At 42.4% G+C, this 24,061-nt stretch overlaps 1 protein-coding gene across 6 annotated transcripts in view; it reads left to right on the plus strand.

Annotated features, from left to right (window-relative positions):
• Positions 1–2,539: 2,539 nt before the first annotated feature.
• Positions 2,540–24,061, plus strand: part of LOC308393029 (uncharacterized protein) — a 32,316-nt gene continuing 10,794 nt past the window's right edge. For 4 of the 6 annotated variants that reach the window (XM_080876462.1, XM_080876463.1, XM_080876458.1 and 1 more), the window contains exons 1-2: positions 2,540–2,716; positions 23,920–24,019. The gene's annotated coding sequence lies outside the window, so the exon portion shown is untranslated. The remainder of the gene's footprint in view (positions 2,717–23,919; positions 24,020–24,061) is intronic. The other 2 variants (XM_080876461.1, XM_080876460.1) reach the window with 1 other exon arrangement.

The following is a 24,061-nucleotide window of genomic DNA, read 5'->3' on the forward strand; positions in this document are numbered from 1 at the left end:
CCACTTTGACCAGCAGGTTTGTGACAGTTGGCTTAACATACCGAGCCAAGGAATCTAAATATACATTTGGCATCTCAGTGGGGCCACCAAAAATCATCACCTCAGTCTTTTTATCATTGAATTTTAAAAAGTTAAGAGACATCCAAGCCTTAATGTCATCAAGACACTGAAGTAATGGTTGTATGGAATATGTGCCTTTTTTATGTAGAGGGACATATATCTGACAGTCATCAGCATAGAAGTGAAATGCAATGCTGTGTTTTCTCAGTATAGATCCAAGAGAGAGCAGATACAAAGAAAAGAGAAGGGGGCCTAGAACTGAGCTCTGTGGGACACCACACAAGAGAGGAGCGGAGGACGACACATGGTCACAGAGACTGACACAAAATGTTTGCCCCGCCAAGTAGGACCTGAACCACTCAAGTGCCCACCCAGTGCTCCAAATGACAGAGTAAAATGCATGATCCACAGTATCAAATGCAACTGTCAAATCTAAAAGTACAAGAACAACACAGTCCCCAGCATCAGTGGCTAAAAATATGTCATTAAAAACTTTTAAAATGGCTGATTCAGTGCTATGAAAGGGTCCATCCATCCATTCGCTTATCCTTTTCAGGGTCGCGGGGACGCTGGAGCCTATCCCAGCTGTCACAGGGCAAGAGGCAGGGTACACCCTGGACAGGTCGCCAGTCTGTCGCAGGGCCAACACACAAGGACAGACAACCATTCACACTCACATTCACTCGCACATTCACACCTAGTGGCAATTTAGATTTTCCAATTAACTTATCCCCACAAGCTGCATGTCTTTGGACGGTGGGAGGAAGCCAGAGTACCCGGAGGGAACCCACGCAAACACGGGGAGAACATGCAAACTCCACACAGAAAGACCCCGGCCTGATGGTGGAATTGAACTCAGGACCTTCTTGCTGTGCGGCAACAGTGCTAACCACCGTGCCACCGTGCTGCCTATGAAAGGGTTTAAAACCAAATTTGAAAACGTGTAAAACATTTTGCTTTTTCAGGAAGGTCATTCATTGACTGTCAACTCTCTTTTCAAGAATTTTGGAAAGAAAAGGTAGTTAGAAGAAAGGCCTGTAATTTGCAAGAATCGTAAGATCAAGAACAGGTTTTTTTTAAACAGGTGTTTGACTACAGTATGTAAAAATTTTGGGGGCTACATCTGAATATGTGCTCAGCTCGACGGCACTCGTGTCTTACAGCTCGGGTCGTGTCGTTCAGCCAGGGCTTAGATTTAGTTTTAGAATGGCTGGATTTTAATTAAGACATGTGCAAAGCAGTCCAAAGCAGTCTGGCAGGTGGAATAAAATCATGAGCTCAGTTCTGGCTGCATTAAAAATCTGGGATTTTGCAGTTCTGGTTAAAACTGATGAAAACTGCTCAGCAAGGGAGGAGTTAAAAACTCGTCAGCGCCGAGCAGCAGCGTGAGGTTTAACTGAGGTACAGGCAAGAGGAACTTCAACCATCACAGGACTGTGGTCAGAAAACACAGCATCACAAATCTCTACATTAAAAACAAAACAAAAAAAACCAAAACAAAACATGAGATAAAACAAGATCAAGTGTGTGTCCACATTCATGTGTGGGACAGGTCACACATTGCACCACATTAAAAGAATCAGTAAGGCCTTAAAAGCCCTTTGCAATGGGCATATCAGGACAACACACATGAATATCAAAGCCCCCAACAATAGGAACACAATTATATTTTGGCATGTATTCAGCCAAGATGTCAGCAAAGTCCTTCACAAAGTACTTATTGTATTATATATTTAATTTTATATGTTATAGAAGTTACAGATTTGTAAAGTGAGGCAAATTATTGTGATGTCACAATTACAGGATGATCTACTAACAGTGTGCTTTAATCTCTCTATGAAGAAGCCACTTCAGTTCAGTAAAAATCAGCTGGAGAGCATCTGTGAACAGCTGACTCTTTGCTGTGCTATAAATAAGTAAAAATAAGTGGGGCTCACCTCAAAACACAGCTTGAGGACTGACTGGAGAGTTTTAGGACAGTCTCTTCAGTAAACCTAGCAGCTCTTTAACATCAAAAGACGTGTTTGACCTGCTGCAGATGTTAGTAAATCTGACCCTAACTGTTTGTTCTTCTTTAAAATTCAAACTCAATAATGAAGCAATATTTTTAACAGGCTGTTCCTGTTTATATAACCTCCATAAAACAACAGGGTTAGAACACATTGTGACGAAGTAAGATGTTTGTTTTGTAGTCCATCTTCTGCACAATGTAGTTTCAACAGGCGGACATCCGGTGTCACGTTGTTACAGAGAGACGAGCGTAAGGCTGTTCCAATTCTCAGCACCGCTCCTCTCTTTCCCTGACTTCTCAGCAGTTGTCCTCCCCACGATGACGTTTTCATCGAGGCCAAGGAAAAGAGTTTAGGAAAAGGAGATTGGCGCTACTTTTGAAATAACACTCCACTGGGTTACGTTGTGCAGCTGAGTCACGTGACCGCACAGCAACAAATCACAGCGGAGCCGGGTAAAGGGGGCGGAGCAAAGTGTGTGTGTAGGAGAGGATTCGAGCAGAGAGAGCTGCTTTTTCATGAAACGGGAGTAAAGTAGTAAACTTACAGGAACAACGTGGGTCTCTGCTCCCTGATCTGTTTCCTGTTTTTGGAAAGTGTTCCAGCTTCATCACGGAGTTTCTCTCGGTTTGTGGGCTCGTCTAAAGGTAAGCATCGAGCTAACTTTAATGTGGGTTCAGTTTATGCTGAGTTTAGCTCTGTTGAGAATAATAGATTGCTTGGTAGACATTGGAGTTAGACAGACTGTAGAGTTTGTGATTGCTTGCAACATCATAATATGGCGGTTGCTGGGGGGAAAGAATACATAAAGAAAAATAGTCTTGGAATATGAACAAAAGGATGGGGTGCAGGGCAGGAGAACAACCAACCCCCACCCCAGGACATGAAGCCACAGGTACAAGCCTGGGGGAGCGCAACTCCAGGGTGCGAGTAGTGGAAGCTTGCTGAGAAGGAGGCTTTGGAGCGTGATGTCACAAGGGTGGGCGTGGAAAGGATTTTGGCCTGACGCGCTATTTTCTGGCAAAGCTCAAGTATGGGCTCAAAATGTGATCATAAATATTTTGTACTTGTAAATCAGGATTTGTATGTGTATGTGTTTACGACTGTGCGTAAATCCCCCCCTAATATTGGTATGATCTGAGCTCAGGCACTAAGCAGGACGGGGCAGCTACTGCCTGCGAGTTAGTGAATGGTAAATGGCCTGTATTTAGAGAAACTGTTTTTATTCATCTGTTTATTTTTTTATGAGCTTTGTTTGAATTTTTGAGTATCTGCAAGTGGGACCGCAAAAACATGATTGTTGGCCTGTATTTATATAGCGCTTTACTAGTCCCTAAGGACCCCAAAGCGCTTTACATATCCAGTCATCCACACACTGGTGATGGCAGCTACATTGTAGCCACAGCCACCCTGGGGCGCACTGACAGAGGCGAGGCTGCCGATACTGGCGCCACCGGGCCCTCTGACCACCACCAGTAGGCAACGGGTAAAGTGTCTTGCCCAAGGACACAATGACCGAGACTTTCCAAGCCGGGGCTCGAACCGGCAACCTTCCGATTACAAGGCGAACTCCCAACTCTTGAGCCACGATCGCCCCGCAGTGACGATGTGATGGGATTTCCGGCTCTTTCAGCTCGGCTCACTAAAAAGAGTCTGCTCTTTCGGCTCCAAACCGGCTCTTCAGGTTGTTTTGTTGCTTTAATTAATTTATTATTAACAATAATATAAAATTATGCACAAAAGGAATTACTAACGTAAAAAAAGAAGTGGTTTTATTTATATATGTTTATATATAAATATATGCGGTGGCCCCTAGAGACAAAACATGTACAAACTCCAAAACACATTTCTAGCGTTAACTGAACTTTCAAAACCGCTACCTAGATCACTTAAATTACACAATTGAAAGCATGTGTGTATTGTTTGTGTATTTATACACAAGCACTCATATATATTCAAATAATAAAAAAAAAAAGTTCATTTACCTGTTACTACCACACACCAAATCCGGTCGTTGGTACTTGCTGGCTTGTGTGGCCACTAGGTAACAAAAGCTCAACACTGCGCCCGAGCATCCTGGAGCACTTCTGTTGTCTTTTGTACGTGTTTTGGAGTTTTTACGTGCTTTGTCTCTAGGGGCCACTGTAAATATACTTTTATTTATTCACTCCACACAAAATGTAATAAATAAATAATATAATACAAAAACCAACTATTTCCATTTCAACTTTTAACTATTTAAATTTTCAGCTTTTTTCCTTTTAAACAAATTTAAAGTGAAAGAACACAAAACACTGCAAACCACAACACAATTAAATATAAATTAAAATATGAAAACAAAAAGAACATGCATATTCTCTGCCATTTGGGCCTGCATGAATAAACTTTCTGAATCCTTTATCATCCGCAACTGAATATAGTTTTGGATGATTACTATACCCTTCTAATGTGACGTTGATGTCCCTGGCTGTTTCCCTCCGGCTCTGTTCCTGTGGTACTGCCAGTGTAACTACTGCCCCTCCCCCCTCTTTCCAGTGCAAAGCACAAGGCTCGCGTGCGGAGTGACGCGGAAAAAAAGTGCAAGGGAGAGAGAGAGAGAAAAAAAACCGACTCCCAATAAGGAGCCGGCTCGCGTCGTTCACTCCAAAGAGCCGGCTCTAAGAGCCATTTCGTTCGCGACCGACACATCACTACTGCAAGTGCGCTGTTGGAGAAACGGAGCTAGGCAGACAGAGGAGAACTGAAGATTGACCAGGTACCAAAGTAAATCATTCATACCGTAAAATTTTTTTTAAATATGACGGTGTATCACGAAAGATTGATATCAAACTGATCACTTGACCAATATTACGTTACTTGCTCTTCAAGTTAATCAACAAATGGCGAAATGAAAAGAATAGAATTCAACTGTATTGTCATTGCACATGCACAGGTACAGGGCAACGAAATGCAGTTTGCATCCATCCAGAAGTGCTTTAGTGATATAGGTATATTACAATATATATTAGCAATAGTATAGATATGTAAGTATATTACAGAAATGGGTCTATTATGGTATGTTATAATGTACACGGTATGAAGTATGTTGTGAATATTCTATAACTATAAGTATGTACAGGCTGTAGTGAGTACAAGCTATGTACAGGCTATGAACAGGATATAAATATGAAAAACTATACAGAATATGAAATAAATAACTTTACAGAAATCTGAGATATACAGCTATACAGAAATGGGAACTATGCAAGTTGTAAACAGTTGTAGGATTAAAGATTATCGAATGTACAGAATGATTATTTACACAGAGCTATACAGTAGTGCAGTTAAGATAAGTGAGGGTGTAGATAGTTTCTACAGAGGCTATATAAAGTGCTAGTGGTTGTGAGTGGTGGTTCACTCCATGTTATTATTGTGTGTTTGAGGGTACAGTTGTCCATTGTGGGTGTGTGTATGTTCAGTGCATGAGTTTAACGTGGGTCAGATGTCAGGAGGCAGAGTTCAGGAGTCTGACAGCTGTGGGGAAGAAGCTGTTCCGGTACCTGGTGGTCTTAGTCCGGAGGCTCCTGTGGCGCCTCCCAGAGGGCAGGAGGGTGAAGAGTCCATGTGATGGGTGACTGGGGTCTTTGATGATTTTCCCAGCCCTTTTCAGACACCGCTTCCTGTAGATGTCTTTTATGGCAGGAAGTGGTGCTCCGGCGATGCGCTGGGCAGTTTTCACGACCCTCTGCAACGCCTTCCGGTCCGAGGCAGAGCAGTTCCCGTACCAGACTGTTATACAGTTGGTCAGGATGCTCTCGATGGTGCAGCGATAGAAGTTCACCAGGATGTCTGAGGACAGGTGGTTCTTCCTCAGAGTCCTCAAGAAGAAGAGGCGCTGGTGAACAACAAAAGCTGAACAACAACAATGCTGTTTCTTTAGAGAGTCTTAGCTTATGTGTGTTTATTTCATATTTTCAGTTGTTTCCCTCCACGGCTAAATAAATCTGTTTCAGTAATGCACTGATATACAAGAATGGACATAAGGAGCTTCTTTCAAAGAAAAAACTCAGGTAGATGTTATTTTATATATTGTGCTTTGTATGTTGTTCAGTATATCTATGCAAAACAAGAGGACTTTCAATACACAGCAGTATATTCACAGTTGAAACCAGATATTTACATACACTTTATGGAAAACACAAGAACATTTTTTTTACTGTACAACATCAATTTAGAGTAAACTTATTTTGTTTTAGATAAATAAATATTGAAATATCTTTTGAATTAGTTAAATGTCAGAATAAAGAGAGACAGAGCTGTCTATTTTAATCACTTTCATCAAATTTAGGAGTACATATACATTAAGTTTATTGTTAATTAATAAGAAAACTCCAGACGATTCCATTCTGCGCTGAAGAAGCTTCTGATAGGTTAGTAGAGTCCATGTGAGTAAATTGGTGGAACAGCTGTGGATGCATATAAGACAAAACACAGAGCCTGTTTCTTTGAAATGGAAAATTAAGAGATGTCAACCAAAACACCAGGAAAAGGATTGTGGAGCTCCATAAGTGTGGCTCAATTTTGAATACAATTTGGTGCCATTTAAAATTAAGAAATACAGATAGTTTCTCTATTTACTCTTAAAGTTAACAAATATGTTTTTTTATATTTATCAATCTAAAAAAATAAACATTTACCGTATTTCCCGGACTATAAAAGCGCACCTGAATATTAACCGCACAAGCTACAATCAGGGGAAAATCCTGTTTTGTACATACATTAGCCGCACCTGACCAAAAGCCGCAGGTGTTTCAATGTTGACTTATCATATGTAAGAGAATATGCACAAAGCGAATTGTCAGGAAAGAGATGGCTGTTTGGAGAAACACCCCTTTTATTAATATTTTGAAAAACAAGTTATGGGTACATATTTGCATAACTTTTTAGGTATATGTACAAGTAGCGGTAATTACAAGTACGAAACATGTGCTGTGCTTCATAAATGAGTAACAAATGTAGTACATAACAATAACCTACAGCACACCAGAAAAATGGATTCGGACTACCTTTTAGGCTCAGGTGCAGTGACACAGCTTTAACAAGAAGAAAAGTCAGTCATTCACCACCATCTTTCTCTTCTTCCTGCGCACTAAAACCACCAAATTCCTCTTCTCCAGTGTCGGATACGAACAGGCTCAGGATTGCTACGTCATCCACTCTCAGCTTCTTTCCTTCGTTGTCACTTTCAAAACCAAAGAAATCCTTGTTGTCAGTGTCGGAGTCGAACACCCTCAGAAGGGCCGTGGCGGAGTCACATGCCCTTCCGCCAGGCAACGTAGTGCCGTACAACAGCGGAACAAACAAAACAAATTGTCTTACGATATGATAAAAATGATGGACAATCCATAGAAAAGCCGCACCTGACTAAAAGCCGCAGGGTTCAAAGCTTGTGCAAAAAGTAGCGGCTTATAGCCCGACAATTACGGTAGTCTGATTTGATGTTACAATTAAAAAAGTGTATCTGTTTTGATCTGAAGAGTATGTAAATATCTGGTTTCAACTGTATATTTGATGATTGTCAGCACAAAGAGGGAGAGAGAGGGAGAGAGAGGAGAATGAGGACAGAACAGTAAGGGAACAAGAGCAGGTGAGAAACACATGTTAGTCAAATGGTTGTTTATCAAAATCCGTATCATAGGTACTTGTGTATCTCGTACCTAGTGTTTCTTTTCAGGTTTGTTATTTTTCAAGTTATATATTTATTAAGTTATGCAGGCTTATGAAGGCTAAATAATTACATAAACTTTTCTGAATGTAAATAGTGTACTTTTGGTAGAATTAAAAAAATAAGTGTAGTGCGGGTCTATGATGATTTTTAGTGCTACTATCATCTAGTTCTGATTCTGGTTCTGTCTTGGTTAAGTCCTAAGTAGTCCTGATTTTGAACTGTTGTAGTCCTGTTTTAATTCCGGATCAGTTCTGGGTCTGGTTGAATTGGGGTTTAGTCCTCGTGTCTTGATGCAGCCCCAACTTTGTTCTGCCTTGCTGCTTAATTAAAATACTAGTTTAAGGTGTCCTGCATATGTGATATATATTTTTTCCTATATGAATTCATTCCTTTTTGAACAAAATTCATAATAAAGCCTATTAATCTTTCAGTCATTTCTACCCTCACTTAATTTCCTTTTGCTGCTCAGCTCTCACACAGTGGCTCAGTTATGCTCCAATTAATCTTTCAGTAATGTCTACCCCCCCCCCCCCCCCCCCAAAAAAAAAAACAAAAGAAAAAAAAAAAGAATCCCACATCCATACTACCCTTTAGGGCTAAGCCCCGGGTGTTTCAGATGTCTGCTTCCGAATGAAATACGGCAGTGGAGTAAAGACCCAGAGTACTTACCACCACTGTCCTACCCCGATATCTTCACGTATCTTGTTAACCCTGACCCTAACCCTCACGTTCGGATTTCGGAGTGCCCTATGTTTAACGTTGGTAACCAGTTTGGATTTGTTTGATTCATTTCATAGGCAGGCTTCCCTACAGTTGTGCGAAAGAGTTAGCAAATCGTTACATAGCACGTATGTCTCCACAGTCACTCAATTCTATGTTTGTTTGTGTAACGCAAAGTTATTTAAGGACTAGTTTATGTCAATGGATGAATTTACTGACTGATGCGCAGAAGAAATACTTCTTTATGGAGCCTAGATGGTGTGAATGATGAGACCAAAGACTGCAATGTCTTGTACCAAAAATATATTGAATAAATAGGGGAAAGGGAACAAAATAATTAATACAACACACAACGTAAATGTCCACAATTAAATAATAAATCAATGCTGGGATTTTTTTCTGTGCAAGAGTCCTTTTGCTAAGAGTCCTTTTTTTGGTCCTTTTCTTTTTAAAGTTCACTTTTAAGGTATTCCTCCTTAGGGTCCAGCTGCATACAATGGGGAAATATGTCCATAATCCAAAGACGGCTAAGTGGGGGAAAACAAAGAATGTTCCTACCGGCTCGCCACTTCAATATGAAGAAGATCAATTCAAAGGGGAAAAAAAACCTGACCTGTAGGTCAGAAAAATGTCCATTAGCACATCAAGTTCGATTCAGTTTACCGGAAAACAAATATATTTTTCTGCAAGTCTATGTAATAATGCAAATCATAAATCATCATCAATCAATGTACAACAGTTAAATTATTAATCATCTTGGCTACGTAGCTTAATCTATACATTCCAGTAGCGTTCGCTACAAACAATACAAAAACAACAATAAAGAAAAACAACTGTCTAACAGACAGCATAGCCGAATTCAAGGCAACACATAACAATAATCATTCAATCGCACTTTGTTTCAAAGTAAGCCCATAAAAATGCTTAAGTAAATAAAAGTGTTCAAAAACAGTGCTTTTTGAACCGGAGTTCTGCTCGCGGTGGGAACACTGCCGCACAAAGTCATTTTTTAATCGCGAAAACGATCGGCTGGTTACTGACAACCAAAGGTTGAAAGATATTAAGGACATTTACCGCTGAGGTGAAATGAGGTTACAGATGAATTGAGGAGAAAACGCTTTGTTTTCCAACGCCGTTCTAAATGCCATAAGCTCACAGCCACAGCAGGAGTCGAACCCGGAAGTATCCCTTCACAGCCGGTTTTCAGAGTTGCCGCGACGTGGAAGGAGCCAATCAGAAGAGGGGCCTCAAATCAGCTGACATGGGTCATGTGACAGGGAGTAGTTGATATGGGTTACATTTGCAATTTCTATAACCTCCAAGAACCCCAACGATAATATTATTAAGCTATAAAGAGTGTTATGAACATACAGAACTTGCCGGAGTAAAAATGTCTGGAGCACACCAACAGATATCTGGAGAGCAAACTGGATATCAAGCCGTCTCATGGCTGCTATCCAGGCTAGACGCCTTCGTTTTGTAAGGTCCGCCATATAAGCTCCCTCATGATGCTTCCAGGTTGGGAAAGAATAAAAAAGACAAACCCTTTTTAAGCTTATTCCACAGCCGGCAACACAGCAAGTACGAACCATGGCTGTTGTGTGTGCCTTCGCTCCTTTTTCGCTTGCACTTTGTTTGGACCCGGAAAATGGCGCATCAGGCCAAAATCCTTTCCACGCCCACCCCCGTGACATCACGCTCCAAAGCCCTATGGCGGTGACAACTCTTCCACAGTAGCAGGTAGGATTTTACTTTTTTTGAGGACGGCTAGTTTTACCTTTCCATACGGATGGTCTGTTTATGTTTTGATCAAGAGCCTTTTTTGGGCAGCTGAAGAGGAAAAGTCCATCTTATGGCCAACCTCTGATTGTATCTTGATCATATTACCCAGCAAAACCCAGTATCCAAGTTCATCTGTAACAGTCCTTGTGCCACAGATCCGCACTGTTGCTTCTACATTAAACAGAAGAGCAGCGACATGGCTGCAGGTCTCCGCAACTCCGGCCATACAGGTGCAGTGGACGGCTTCAACCTTCCCTGTGATGCTACAATGACCCATGGTCACAGGTCATTAATCAATGTATAAAACTAAAATAAAATGTATTTTTAGTGACACAGGATACATATCCTAGTATCCAAGTTCATCTGTAACAGTCCTTTTATATACTACAGGAAAAATGAAAATAAATAGTTTATTTTGATGCATTATAATATTTCCAACAGTGTAATTTCAGTTCTAAGGATCCCAGAAACAATACGGAAAAGCATGAAGTCAAACATCATCATCATCATCATCATCATCATCATCATCATCATCATCATCATTTATTTATATAGCACTTTAAAAACACACCTGGTAGACCAAAGTGTTGTACAATAGTAATATGCACATGACTTTTATGAACATCAACATAGGCTTATAAGGCCCACAAAAATGACGTCACTTCCGGTTTCGGGCAGGTAATGGCGGACATGCAATAATTTGCACTGATGTATATGCCAACGTAAGAAGTGTTATGAACATCGGCAAAGCGTGTTTCTGGAATATTATCTTTTTGTTGCTGCAAGTTTGGAATATTATGTTTTTGTTGCTGCAAGTGCTTCTTATGCAAATTTTTCTAAAGCTATACAGGGAGTGCAGAATTTAGGCAAATGAGTATTTTCTCCACATCATCCTCTTCATGCATGTTGTCTTACTCCAAGCTGTATAGGCTCGAAAGCCTACTACCAATTAAGCATATTAGGTGATGTGCATCTCTGTAATGAGAAGGGGTGTGGTCTAATGACATCAACACCCTATATCAGGTGTGCATAATTATTAGGCAATGTCCTTGTCTTTGGCAAACTGGGTCAAAAGAAGGACTTGACAGGCTCAGAAAAGTCAAAAACAGTGAGATATCTTGCAGAGGGATGCAGCAGTCTCAAAATTGTAGAGCTTCTGAAGCGTGATCATCGAACAATCAAGCGGTTCATTCAAAATAGTCAACAGGGTCGCAAGAAGCGTGTGGAAAAACCAAGGCGCAAAATAACTGCCCATGAACTGAGAAAAGTCAAGCGTGCAGCCGCCAAGATGCCACTTGCCACCAGTGTTACGAGTTCAAAATTGGGGATGGAGACAAGAGAAAAAACCACAATAACAACACTGGTCCGGCCGGGTTAAGTCAAACGATGATTTTAATGATCACACATGTGGGAGATGGACACTGTACGCAGACAGCCTCAGATCTCAAAATGGTGGAGCATTGATCAAACTCTTATAGCCTCTGGTGCCCCCACCTTATCATAAAAGCCTAAACATTCACATGCTTTTCTCTCACACGGCGCCTAAGCTACGACCTTGGCTCCCCGTTTATCTGCTCCTGCTGAGATGGGGCAGAAAACTCCAGCATGTTCCGTTCTCTTCTAATCAGACAAATAAGGCGATGCCTTTCTGCAAACAGTATTTCTGATAACATCATAAAACAATATCATTTATCCACAATAAATCAGCAGTCTAATGTAATGCAAATCAGTTTAACTAATGCAATAGTTATCAGCTTCTTCTAATTCAGGAGAATAATGCAAACTAAAACTACATAATTCATAATCTTTAATTAAGGGTATAACATGGCATAAAATAATATTATAATCTAACAATTCCCCCTGATGAGGTCATTAGAATAATGAGCTCACCAACACCCTATAACCCAGTGTGGCCGGGTTCATCTCTTCTCACTCCTGAGGTCCTTTGTCCCCCTGATGAGCGAACCATAGGTGAGATGACCTCTGTGTTTGCGCAGTTCAAATGTAAGAAAAACAATTATTCCAACAATAGCAGAGCCTCTCGAACCTCGTTGGTCTGGTGTTCCTGGATCTCCGCCAACCCCTTCATGGTTATTGCTGTGTTTATGGGATCCATCCTTTTGAGGTGACTAGCTGGAGCCCAAACGCCATGACACTTGGACCCAGTTGGTGTCTCGGCAGTCACTGTGTCTGTCTCTGCTGCGGAGGATCCTCGCATCTCTGTGACCTCATCTGGTGTCTGTTCCTTTTTCTGTAAGAGACAGAAAACCAAAACACCTCTCTTCCTAACCCTAATAATCTAATGTTGTTATCTACTGACCTTCTAGTGATTCAGAATTGGTTTAGAATATTCAGAATGTCCCAGGGACTTATTCTAATCATATCCTATGTGTGTAAGCGTGTTTGCATTTAGCCCTCTGCACTCAAGGCATTTCCTACACTTTATCAGTCCGGACCATCACGCCGAACAAAGCTTATGACCTTCAAAAGGCCGAGTGCAAACTCATTATAAGCACATTTGCAAGGTGTGTCTGAAGATTACTAAAACCACTCATATTAAGAGAAGACATCAAAAACAAATTAGCCGTTTTTTTTTTAATCCTCACCTTTGCCCCCCAAAAATCATGTGTTTGCTTCCGCCTACTGTCCCATATGGAGACACAATATTGCAGCTACAAGGTCTCCCAGGTTGTTAAGTTGATCTGCGTGTGATGCTCTGACCCAAGAATATGATCTTAAATGAATGTCATTTAATTAACTACCACTATTTAAAACTTGACTTAAAGATATAATTGAATAAAAGATCACAAAGAATAACATGATATCAGTGTTATGTAAGCACGTGCAGCCTTCCATGCTCGAAGTCACTCCACACCATAGATCAGCCAAACATCGCGCTGACTGTAGCTTTTAACCCTTATTAACTTGTGCACAACTCTATAATGAGCAACAAACTGCAATATGTATAAAAATGATCATGGTTACACCTGCAATAGAAGATCACATGATTATCCTGACACCTGTGAATATACGATTAAGAATAGAAGATTAACCTGCGGTTATAACAATCACTGGAAGACAAACGTTAGTACAATGTCAAAAACTTCAATAAATGTTTAATGCAATGCTTGTTATATGATTCTGATGCAATAATAAAGCTGATGCCAAGATAAGCGTAAAAACATCCCCTTTTATCCCATTTAACTTGGCACATAAACGTTTATAAATGCCTCTTTTAAATTCTATTTCCCCCTGTCTTCCCCTTACTGACCACAGCAGGGGAATCTTAGTTTTGAATCAGCCATGAATCCAGCTCACCTGATTCATCAGTGAGCCCCACCGTCACTGGCGTCTGACAGGGTGGCGCTGCATACTCTTCCTTTAATATCACTATTTTCAACCTGTTGATTAGAGTGCTTAAACCTGAAGTCGACTACGTCCACAACAAGTCAATACAGCTGTAAATGTGGCCAATTATCAATCTATTACCAATCAATAACAACAGATAACTTTTATTTTATACATGCTCTCAGTCAACCACTCACCCAGAGGATCTCCAATCCCAGGAAATTCCTTCTCCTCATTTAATGAGTCTGTCCTCCTTCCATGCCCTGGTAACTGGTCCCTCCAGAGCCACATCATCTCAAAATATACATACAACAAGCCAAACCACACCTTGGTCACACCAACCCTTTTCCGCCCTGAAGATGTTCAACGCCATCTTAGTCTGGACTGTCAAAGGTGACTTTAACGCTGACTGTTCCGACAATTCATTTTATAACATTTCCTGGTCAGATTTGCCAATCTCTGCACCGGGGTTTTAATCGTTTTGCCATTTTCATTAGTTTTCAGTTTTATTTAGTTTCGACTCCAGATTTTCAATTTTATACCAGTCGTAATTAGTTTTTTTTTTTACCAATTCTTTGCTAGTTTAGTCTAGTTTTTATTTTCAGAAAGTCCTTAATTTGAGTTTAGTTTTGATTAGTTTCAGTTATAGTTTTAGTTGTGTTTTGCAAAAATTAAGTGTAACCAAATCCTAGTTCCATTATATCAATCATGCTCTTCCGCTTATCCTTGGGTATTGAGACTATTAACTCTTGCAGCACCGGGTGTTCCTAATTTTAGTTCAAATGAATTGATAACCTTTTTGAAGGCGATTGACTCACACATTTATTTAGATGTCCCAGTCCTGTTGTCTCGGGATGCATCACGCTGCCTTATCTGGGGTTAGCTGTTTTCTGGGGATGCTGGTTAAGTGGGGGAGCTCTTCAAGGAGGGGGAGTGTGCTCCCCCTGATGAGCTCTTCAAGGTAAGCTAGGTTAACCTTCTTGTGTGAGCTTTTCAAGTGCACTTTAAAGTTTGTGGGATTTTTAGTTTTATAAATGTCCCTCATAAACCCCTTTTGACCCAGTAATTCATTTTTGCGCACTGTAGTACACATTTAGTTTTTGCTTGTAGCTCTCCTACTCTACTTGCCACTCCTCTAAGTCCTGATGTTTCTTAGAGAGGACAACAGTACCTTTAACATTATATCACATGTGTGGGTGTGGCCTTGCCAATTGTTTTTCCCACCTTTTCAAAATGGCTGGCATGCCCACAAGCACATTTTATGGAAGAAAGAAAGGTAAGCTTGATATTTACATTTAAAATGTTTTGTTAAACTCAGATTTTTATTAATTTTCAAAAATAAACATCTAGTAAATAATTTGAGGGGTCTTTAAGAATTAGGCTTATTAGGGTTTTTTGTTTTTTATCTCTATAAAAGTTGATTGACTCTTTACAGTGACCCGCTATGGTTAATAATAATCTGCTCACTTATGAGTGAAATCAAACCTTTTCTTCACTTTAGCATTTAACATTCCCAACCATATAATATGATACATTAATCGAAATACAGCTAATAAAACACAATTTTCTTAATGTAAACATCAGTAACTCAAAATTAGCAACCAAAGGGTTAAGTCTGCAGTTCACACTCCTGTGAAGCTACAGCCTCCCCCCTTAGTCTCTATCATCCTTCTGTTCTTGCAAAAACAAAACAAAGCAAGACAAAACATCCACCCTTCTTTTACAGGCTTGGTGAATTGTTTGTGGACATTCACTAATCCTTGTCCCCTAAATCTACACAGATGCCCTCTGGGTGGCATGAAATGCATTTAACCAATAAACAATCAATGGGTTCTTGTTGTTGTAACAGACTCCGTATTTGGATGTTTGTGTGTGTAGCAAGTACATAAGCTAAAATAATTTAAGTTGGTTATGAGTAGTTGGGCTAATTCAGAAGATATCAGATTCGGCTCTAGGAGGTGAGTGAAGTACAATAAACATACAACCACAGATATTGTGATTACAGTTATTATTTATAGTGAAAATAAAGTGCAATTACCAAATACCAATATTTATAAATTCTGCAGACAGGAAAAAGATAAAACATAATTCAAGCTTGTAAAATATCCGCTGCACAGCGGTGCAGCAACCTCCTCCAACCCCCGGCAGACAATGTCCATAAAGTTGCTATTTCATGATTGATATAAGTCCAACGCGTATGACAGTCTGTAACAGGTTGAAATTGGAAGTGTGATGATCAGAACTGAGATTCCAAGACTGAGATCTCGAAAGTGAGATTTGGGGGACTGAAAACCAGGGGGGAGAGTGTAGGCCGCAGCAGCCTCCTACCAGACCGCAGGAAGTTGTAGCTGGGGTTCTGGCTCGTTGGGCCTAGCTCGCCATCCAAGGTAGTGGTGTCGCTGTGGTCTCTCCAGGGCACCACTAGCCTGCACTATAATCACAGGACCACTATTAGCAAAATTCATCTAAATTTCCCAAGCTAGCTTTAGTTCCAGTGTACACAATAAAGTTCATGAGAAAATACCAATATACAACAAATACATATCCAACCATTGTAATAAATTAAAATAAATAACAATCTCTAATAACAAAACTACAGCCACGTAAAGTGAGAGTAGTAGTAATGTAGTAGGCCTCAGCCTTAGCTATCCCATCAGCTAATAGCACTGGCATACTGATACAGGTTACAAATACAAACAAACATTCAGGCTCAACTCACCATTCACTACGTGCGATGTCACATACGAGCCCCACGCATCTACCCGCGGCGGTATCAAAATACTGTTGAACGCAATCCACAATTAATTCAAAAACAAGTCAAGATAGTAAACAGCGAAAAGCGCTCGCCCCACGTACCTGTTGCTTCCATCCGCTAACGCCTCTCCCCCGCGTCTTTTCGAGACGACAACCCGGAAGGCATATATCGGTGCCTCGCAAATATGATTGGTCACAACAGGCACGTGCAGACTCGCGGCGTGGCGTGCGTCACGACGCGTCGCGATGCCTTCACGGACACACTCCGGTTGGAATTTAAGATTCCAATTTAGTTATAGATGCAGTTCTTTTTATTTTTATGTGGGTTACATGTGCAGCATTTGTTAGTAAAGCATTCTTCATTGCATCAGCGTGTGTGTGTGGATCACTTCTCAGTGAATTGAATCAGCATTTCGATTTGTGTGTGTGTGTGTCATTTCTCACTCAATCAACAAGTGCATATGTGCATATGTGTGTTTCTCTTCATTCTGAGTCAGTGCATGTAGATGTGGGTGTTTATGTTCATCACTTTCCTGTTCTGGTGTTCTGGGTAAACCACGGCCTGAAGCGTGCCCTGGGGTCCTGCCCTCCTCCTTTTCAGTCCGTTTGCATCCGTTGGTGCTGCTGCTCAAAGTTCTGTCCATACTGGTTCTGGCCCCAATTGAGGCAGTCCTTTTCTCCAGTATCCTGCATCTTCTCCTTGTTCCGCTCCTCCTTAACTTGACCCTTTTGCTTCTGTAGCTCCTTCAGGGCTTGCTCCTGCTGTTGGAGCTTTTTCGTCAGGTTTGGCGACCTCCTGCTCCGGCCTGATTCGAAGTCCTGTGTCTGGGACTCCAAGCCTGATGGGTTCGATTATCAGCCAGCTCCTCCTGAGCCATGTTCAGTTCCTGCTCTGATGCCTTGAGCTCTTACTGAGGGCAGAAACCTCAGAGTCTTCTCCGTACAAGTCAGAATGAAGTCCATTGATGTTTCCCTTGCTTTGCTCCATGGCCTTCTACAGCTTTGCTGTTCGGCTCTTCTCAGAGGTCAGCTCCTGGCCGAGCCCCGACACCTGTGCCTTCAGCTTATTTTCTCCTGGTGCTTTTGTTCATTCCAAGGTGCCTCCTGACCTCCTCCTGTCTCTGGCACGCCCTTTTTGCTGCCCGAACGTCCGTGTTGGTCCGTCACTGTCCTGCACAGTTTTAATGCAGAGTTGTTAAGGTCAGCATTCTTTTGCTCGGCCTCACTTTTCATCTGGGCTTAATGGGCGTCTCGTCACAGCTCTGTCAGCTGAAGCTGTCTGGAAATCTCCCCGTGTAGTGAAACGGGCCTTGGATTTAACGCTCTCCGTCTCCGCTGCATGAGATCGTTTTCCTGCAGCACTGTTGACATTTTCAGGTTGTTGTTGTGGGTCCAGCTGCTGTAGCATTTGGTCAGGGTCACATCAAAGATGGTAGAGGAGAGAGCAAAGATGGTAGGGGGGAGAGCAGGAGTCCAGGTCACCCTCGGCTTTCCGGGCCGACAAAGCAGCCTGTAATCAAGCATAAAGAGAAAAAACAAAACGAACACAAAGTCAAAGTCAAAGTCAACTTTATTGTCAATTCTGCCACATGTACAGGACATGCAGAGAATAGAAACTTCGTTACTCTCAATCCCTAGATAAAATAGAAAATGAACATTTAAATATAAGAGTGATTAAAAATGCAAGTAAAATATTTTAAAGTAAAAAAAATTAAATAATATAATACAATTTTACATATAACAAGAAAGCTATACAATATACAATATAAGGGTAAATGACATTGAGTGCAAACCAGGCAGAGTAGTGCAAATAGGCAAATAGTGCAAATGGAGATTTAGTAATGTACGGTAAGAGATAGTGTAACACAAAGTCTTATGAGGTAATGGCAGTCCAATGCTCCACAAAGTGACTGGTAACTGGTGCAGGCCAGTGAGTGAGTCAGAGAGTGTGTGTGTGTGTGTGTGTGTGAGTGTGTGTGACAGAGTTCAGTGAGACCGTGGAGGAGAGAGGGGAGAGGGGGCAGAATCGGGAGGGATTTTAGCTTCCTGACAGCCTGATGGATGAAGCTGTCCTTCAGCCTGCTGGTCCTGGCCTGGAGACTCCGCAGTCTCCTCCCCGACGGCAGCAGCTTGAAGAAGCTTTGCATTGGGTGCGTGGGATCAGCCGCTATGCAAAGGGCTTTTTTAGTGAGACGGGTGCTGTAAATGTCCTGGAGGGAGGGGAGAGAGACACCAATGATCCTCTCTGCAGCCCTCACTATGCGTTGGAGGGTTCTATGACAGGACGCATTGCAGCAACATAATAAGAAAAAAAAAGCACCATCACAATAAACTAGCTAGCAATCGATATCAATAGTTACTAAATAATAAACGATATTGTGCAGCACGCAAGATAGACAGCGCACAATGTGCTTTGAGGCAGCAGCCAAGAAAGCTGTAGTCCGCGTCTGTGAATACCCATGTGTACACCTGTGTGCATACCTGTGTGGATCAGCATGCTTGCATTCCAAAGGTTTCTCCATGTAATGATCTGCTAGGGAGTGTGGGGAGCCACAGCCCTATCCTTTATGGTATCAAGCAGGTATGGAGGAGATCAAAACTCCAGACATCCAGAGGCCCCCAGAACACAAGAGACCAAGGAAGACCCACAGAGGGGCAGCCGCGCCACTGTCCCAGTAAGAGCTGAGGAGAGTCCCAGATGAGGGCTCATTCAGCAGCCGCGGAGCAGAAGCCAGGGGAGTTGCAGTGACGTGCCCGTGAGCTCCGCTGGCAGCCAGCTGTGCCTGAGTGACCGAGCCCCAGGCCGAGAGGCCGGGGGCACCCCACCTCCGAAGTGGTCCGAGCGAGCCCCAGGCTCCAGGCCCCGATAAGCGGCCGCCAAGGAGTGAGCCGGTGTGTACACGGATGCCCACCCCCAGACACAAAGAACCACCAACGCACCGACACCTGAGGGAGTACGCCACCGGCAGGGGAAGTGGTGGTGGGTGGAGATAGGCCCTCCAAGGTTTGGAGGCCTGAGATGTCCCCAGAGAGGTGGCGTCTGATACCCAACTTGACATATAGACACAGACATACAGGCACACACAGACACAAACATCCATTCCCACCCTCATGCTCTCATGTGCACTTCACACTCAACCGATGTGGAGACAGACATAAAGAGACGCTGTATACACGATCACACTCCCCAAGCGTACTCTACAAACCGGGTCTAGGTACCCTTGCCCCTGGAGGGGGGAACTGCACCCAGACCCAGGTGGTGTTACCCTTTTCCCTGCGGCGGGGAGAAGCAGACCGCCCCGACTCCGCAGCAGCAGGGAGGCTGTGGTTGTGGTGGAGCGGGAAGAGGGAGGCAGCTGGAGATGGGGAGAGAAGGAAGGGAGCGGCAGGTGACCCCTCCCTGGGGCCAGCTCCCCCGCTGACCCCAGTAGGCACTCCCATACTCTGCGACCCGCCAGGTAAAGGGGGCCCAGGCCCATCCAGACCGGGGCCCAGCGCAGCAGCGCCCCCCGGCCCCACAGAGCCCGGGACAGTCCACCCAACCCCACCCACAGAGAAAACTGCACCCCCCCCCCCATCCACTCATCTTCCAGATTACATGAGACGATAGACGCCCAGGCTGAGATCTTCCTCCACCTCTCCTGTATCTCCTCCTCCTGCAGAGAGTTCCTGAGGAGAGGCTGAAGGAGGAAAGCTCCTGCAAGGTGTGACAATCTCCCCCACCATTTGAAGAGCCCCCCAGGTGACTCGACACACCGGCGGCACCATGTGCCAGGGATGGGCCCCCACGCACCCACCTGCCCACAACCCCAGCAACACACAAACCAGGACCCAAGTCCCCGAGGCCCGATTAAAGTTATAGTTTTTACACAGCTGAATAAACCTCAAGCAGACAGCTGATTATCAGAAGTGTGAGATGCTGAGAATATACTCCGGTGTCCTGTTAGATTTTAGATAGCAAGGAGTTTATTAAACTTCACCGAAACAATCTGCAAATTTCATTAAAATTTAATAAACTATCATCTTGTCTTTATTTTTAGTTAGCACATACCTTAAACACTTAAAGCTGTAAGCTAATGATAGTTATATAAGAGCAGATGCTGCTGTACGTTTTACGTCCAATGGATGATGATCTGATTAGTCGACTAATCGCAAAAATAATCGGTGACTAGTCGACTATCAAAATAGTCGTTTGTGGCAGCCCTAGTCAGCACAAACCCTCCCCTAGCCCCGCTGCACGCAGCCACGAGGAAACGGTCAGAAAAGAGCCCCCAACCGGACATGACCGCTACCCCGGGTTGGGCCAGTGTCTTTTTTGAAGTTAAGTTGTTGTCCTGCAACCCAGAGAGTTTATTTGTTAGTAGTGGATAAACTTTATTATTTAACAACAGGTGTATGTTAAGTTTCGCTGCTTTAAACTTGCTGGAAAATCTTCACGTGTTCATGAATTTAAGCTGTTTCTTCATTGCACGTGTGTGCGTTTGTAGGTGGGTTAATTTAACTTTTTTTTTTTCTTTTTTTTTTTTTTTCAAACGAGGCATTCCTCTAGCACGTGCCTCTCTCACATTACTCTGCTTGTGTGTGTTTTTGTTTCACCTTTTGTTGTGATGCTCCGGACACCTTCCCAACTTCCACAAGTCTGTTGGCCCCAATTTTATGTGTTAAAAACTTCTCTTAATTTCTCCTTTAATTCTCTGCTAGCTGCTGTCTTTTCCACAGCTGCTGATTCTTGCTGAGTGTGGTTTCCATTACTATAATTGTGCTTCGGCCGCTGTGCTTGTGGGGGCAGTTGGTCCAGGCCCATAGCCACCTGTATCAACACACTAAGAGATTTATTTAATATCATTTTCATCACAATCTTACTCTGCCGGCTGAAGTGCCGGTCTAAATCATACATGATTTGTCTCTTCTATATCAAAACCCAGCCAAACATCAAACATTCACCCTAGTCATTCAAAACCTTATTTGTAATATTATAATCAGCAAAATCAGCGTTTTAATTACAGGCATGTATCATTATTTACAAATCATAATTATAAAACTCAATAACACGCTAAACAGCAAGCAAAACTCCTCTGTGCGCTTCACAGCAGCCACCTCATTTGCATGTTCACACACAGTCTAAAAATAGCTCGCAGCGCTGCAGCTGCACGCCACACACAGTCTCACACAAAGCTCTGTTATTTTATATTACAAAGACGTCTTATATTTACAATCACTGACAGGCCTGACAGATTTAGCACCTAACAAATTTCGACAAATTTAAGTTAACGGGTCCAACCGAAGAAAGTCTAACTTTTTTGTAATCAATTAACCAGTATCTGTTTCCTCCAGAACAACCTATGGCCTAATTTCTAAAGTTCCTAACTCAATTTAACTGTGTCCAAAAAAGCACATCACACCGTTTCAAATGGTGAGGAGACTCTAACTCCTAGCTTATTCCATGATGCCCTGTACCCCACAGATAAGCCAAACTGAACTAACCCTGTTCGCCGACAGGTCAAGACCGCGCGTCCATGGCCAGGAGGGAGCGTAACCTCCGGGCTATGCGCTTCTTAGCAGTTTCCGACTGCCGTCCTATAATAATTTATAACACTTTGAAACAACAGTCAACACCCTAAAACAAGAGTCTGACTAAGGCAAGTGCAACCTAGAGGTCAATGGAGCCTTTCCCTCACTTATAATCACACAGGTCCACACTTATAACCAATTTGGACTTTAACCAACAACATGACCAATTCCCTACCAAACTACTTGAGCCTTTAACTCAATTTCTTGGGACTCTAACCCAGCATTTCTTTCATACTTTTTCAACTTCATTAAATACTCTTAACCGACTTTAACTGCATTAGACACACGCGGATCCTCATCAAAATCAAAACAGACCCTCTACCAGTAATTTCAGTGAGTAGACTTTTAATTTAATCATGTCCAATTTGGCACACTTTGGAAATAATTCAACAGGTAGATCATTAAAATCATCGTTTGACTTAACCCGGCCGGACCAGTGTTGTTATTGTGGTTTTTTCTCTTGTCTCCATCCCCAATTTTGAACTCGTAACAGCTTGGGGGCTCGTCCTGTGGTATTGGGGTGGAAGTTAGAGGTTTGGACGGTCCGAGGTTGTCGAACGGACAGGCACAAGCCAGTGGTCTGACGTGAGTGGGCATGAGCCTGTCAAACCTGGTAACTTGTTTTTTGATACTAACCGCTGAAACGTTTCATACAGCATTGTTTGAAATGGAAGAGAAACAGTTTTTGTTCATCTGTTTATTTTTTTATGAGCTTTGTTTGATTTGTTGAGTATCTAAAGCTGAGACCGCGGGACTGTAAAAACATGATTGTTGGGCTTCATTTCTGTCCTGAACAGTCATTTTAAGATTAGCTAGTAAATAACAATTAGCTAATGTTGTTCATGAGACTAAAATCATCTCATGTTGGTGATGTAAATATTATACTGCCAATATTACAGTTATTATTATATTAATCATTATTAGTTATTACAGCATTGAACTTGAACTCTGTGTCAAATACTGAGCTTCAGTAAAGATTCAAGTTGCATTTATTTATGTCCTATCACCTTAAATCTTCACTCAAAGACAAGTATCTTTGACAGTGTATATATAGATGTATCTGAATCGGAATAGTGTTTATTGGCCAAGTATATGTGCAGACACATACAGGGAATTTGGTTTCAGTAGATGGTGGCTCTCAAGCACAGCAATGTAAATCTCACACACACACACACACACACACACACACACACACACACACACACACACACACACACACACACACACACACACACACACACGTGTCTATATATACACATACATACACAAAGCTGTGTAAACCAACTATAAATAACGAACCTAAACTTATATACATAAAATACAGAAATGAATGAGGTGGAATGAATACTACAAAATGTACATAAGGTGCAGCTGCAGTCTGGCAGTGGGAGCAGTGTGACAGGTCAACTGTTAAGAAGGGAGATGGCGAGGGGAATAAACTGTTCCTGTGTCGGGTGGTCCTGGTCTGCAGGCTTCTGTACCGTCTGCCAGAGGGCAGCAGATCAAAAAGTCTGTGTCCAGGGTGTGAGGGGTCTGTAATGATTTTCCCTGCCCGTTTCCTGGTTCTTGAGAGGTACAGATCGTGGATGGAGGGCAGGGGGGTGCCGATGATCCTTTCTGCTGCCCGTACAGTCCGCTGCAGTCTGCTCCTGTCCTGTTTAGTGGCTGCTCCATACCAGACTGTGATGGAGGAGCACAGGACAGACTCAATGACTGCAGTGTAGAACTGGATCAGCAGCTCCTGTGGAAGAATGTATCATATATAAGATACAAATATTGTTATTTCATTTTGTTGGCATTACTAAATTTGGCTCAGTTCTTACATATATTTGTAACAATATATGTAGATTAATGTTGTTCGTGTGTAATTTACGTTGAGTAGGCTAACCACGTTATTACATTAATGCATGTAAGGTGAACTAGCAAACACCGTCATAGTTACATGGCTTTCTTCTTGTCTGATGGCAGATACTCCCTTCACCCTGGCCAAAAGGCTAAAATGACCAAAGAAAAAATGGGAAACGGCTAAACATGAGAGGTTTTTGGACAAACTTTGCTCCTCCCCTTTGTGAGTGTGGACGCTTCATCTCTTTGCTCTTGAATGCTTTGC

Source organism: Rhamphochromis sp. 'chilingali' (genome assembly GCF_963969265.1).
Source record: "Rhamphochromis sp. 'chilingali' genome assembly, chromosome: 1".
Lineage (NCBI taxonomy): Eukaryota > Metazoa > Chordata > Actinopteri > Cichliformes > Cichlidae > Rhamphochromis > Rhamphochromis sp. 'chilingali'.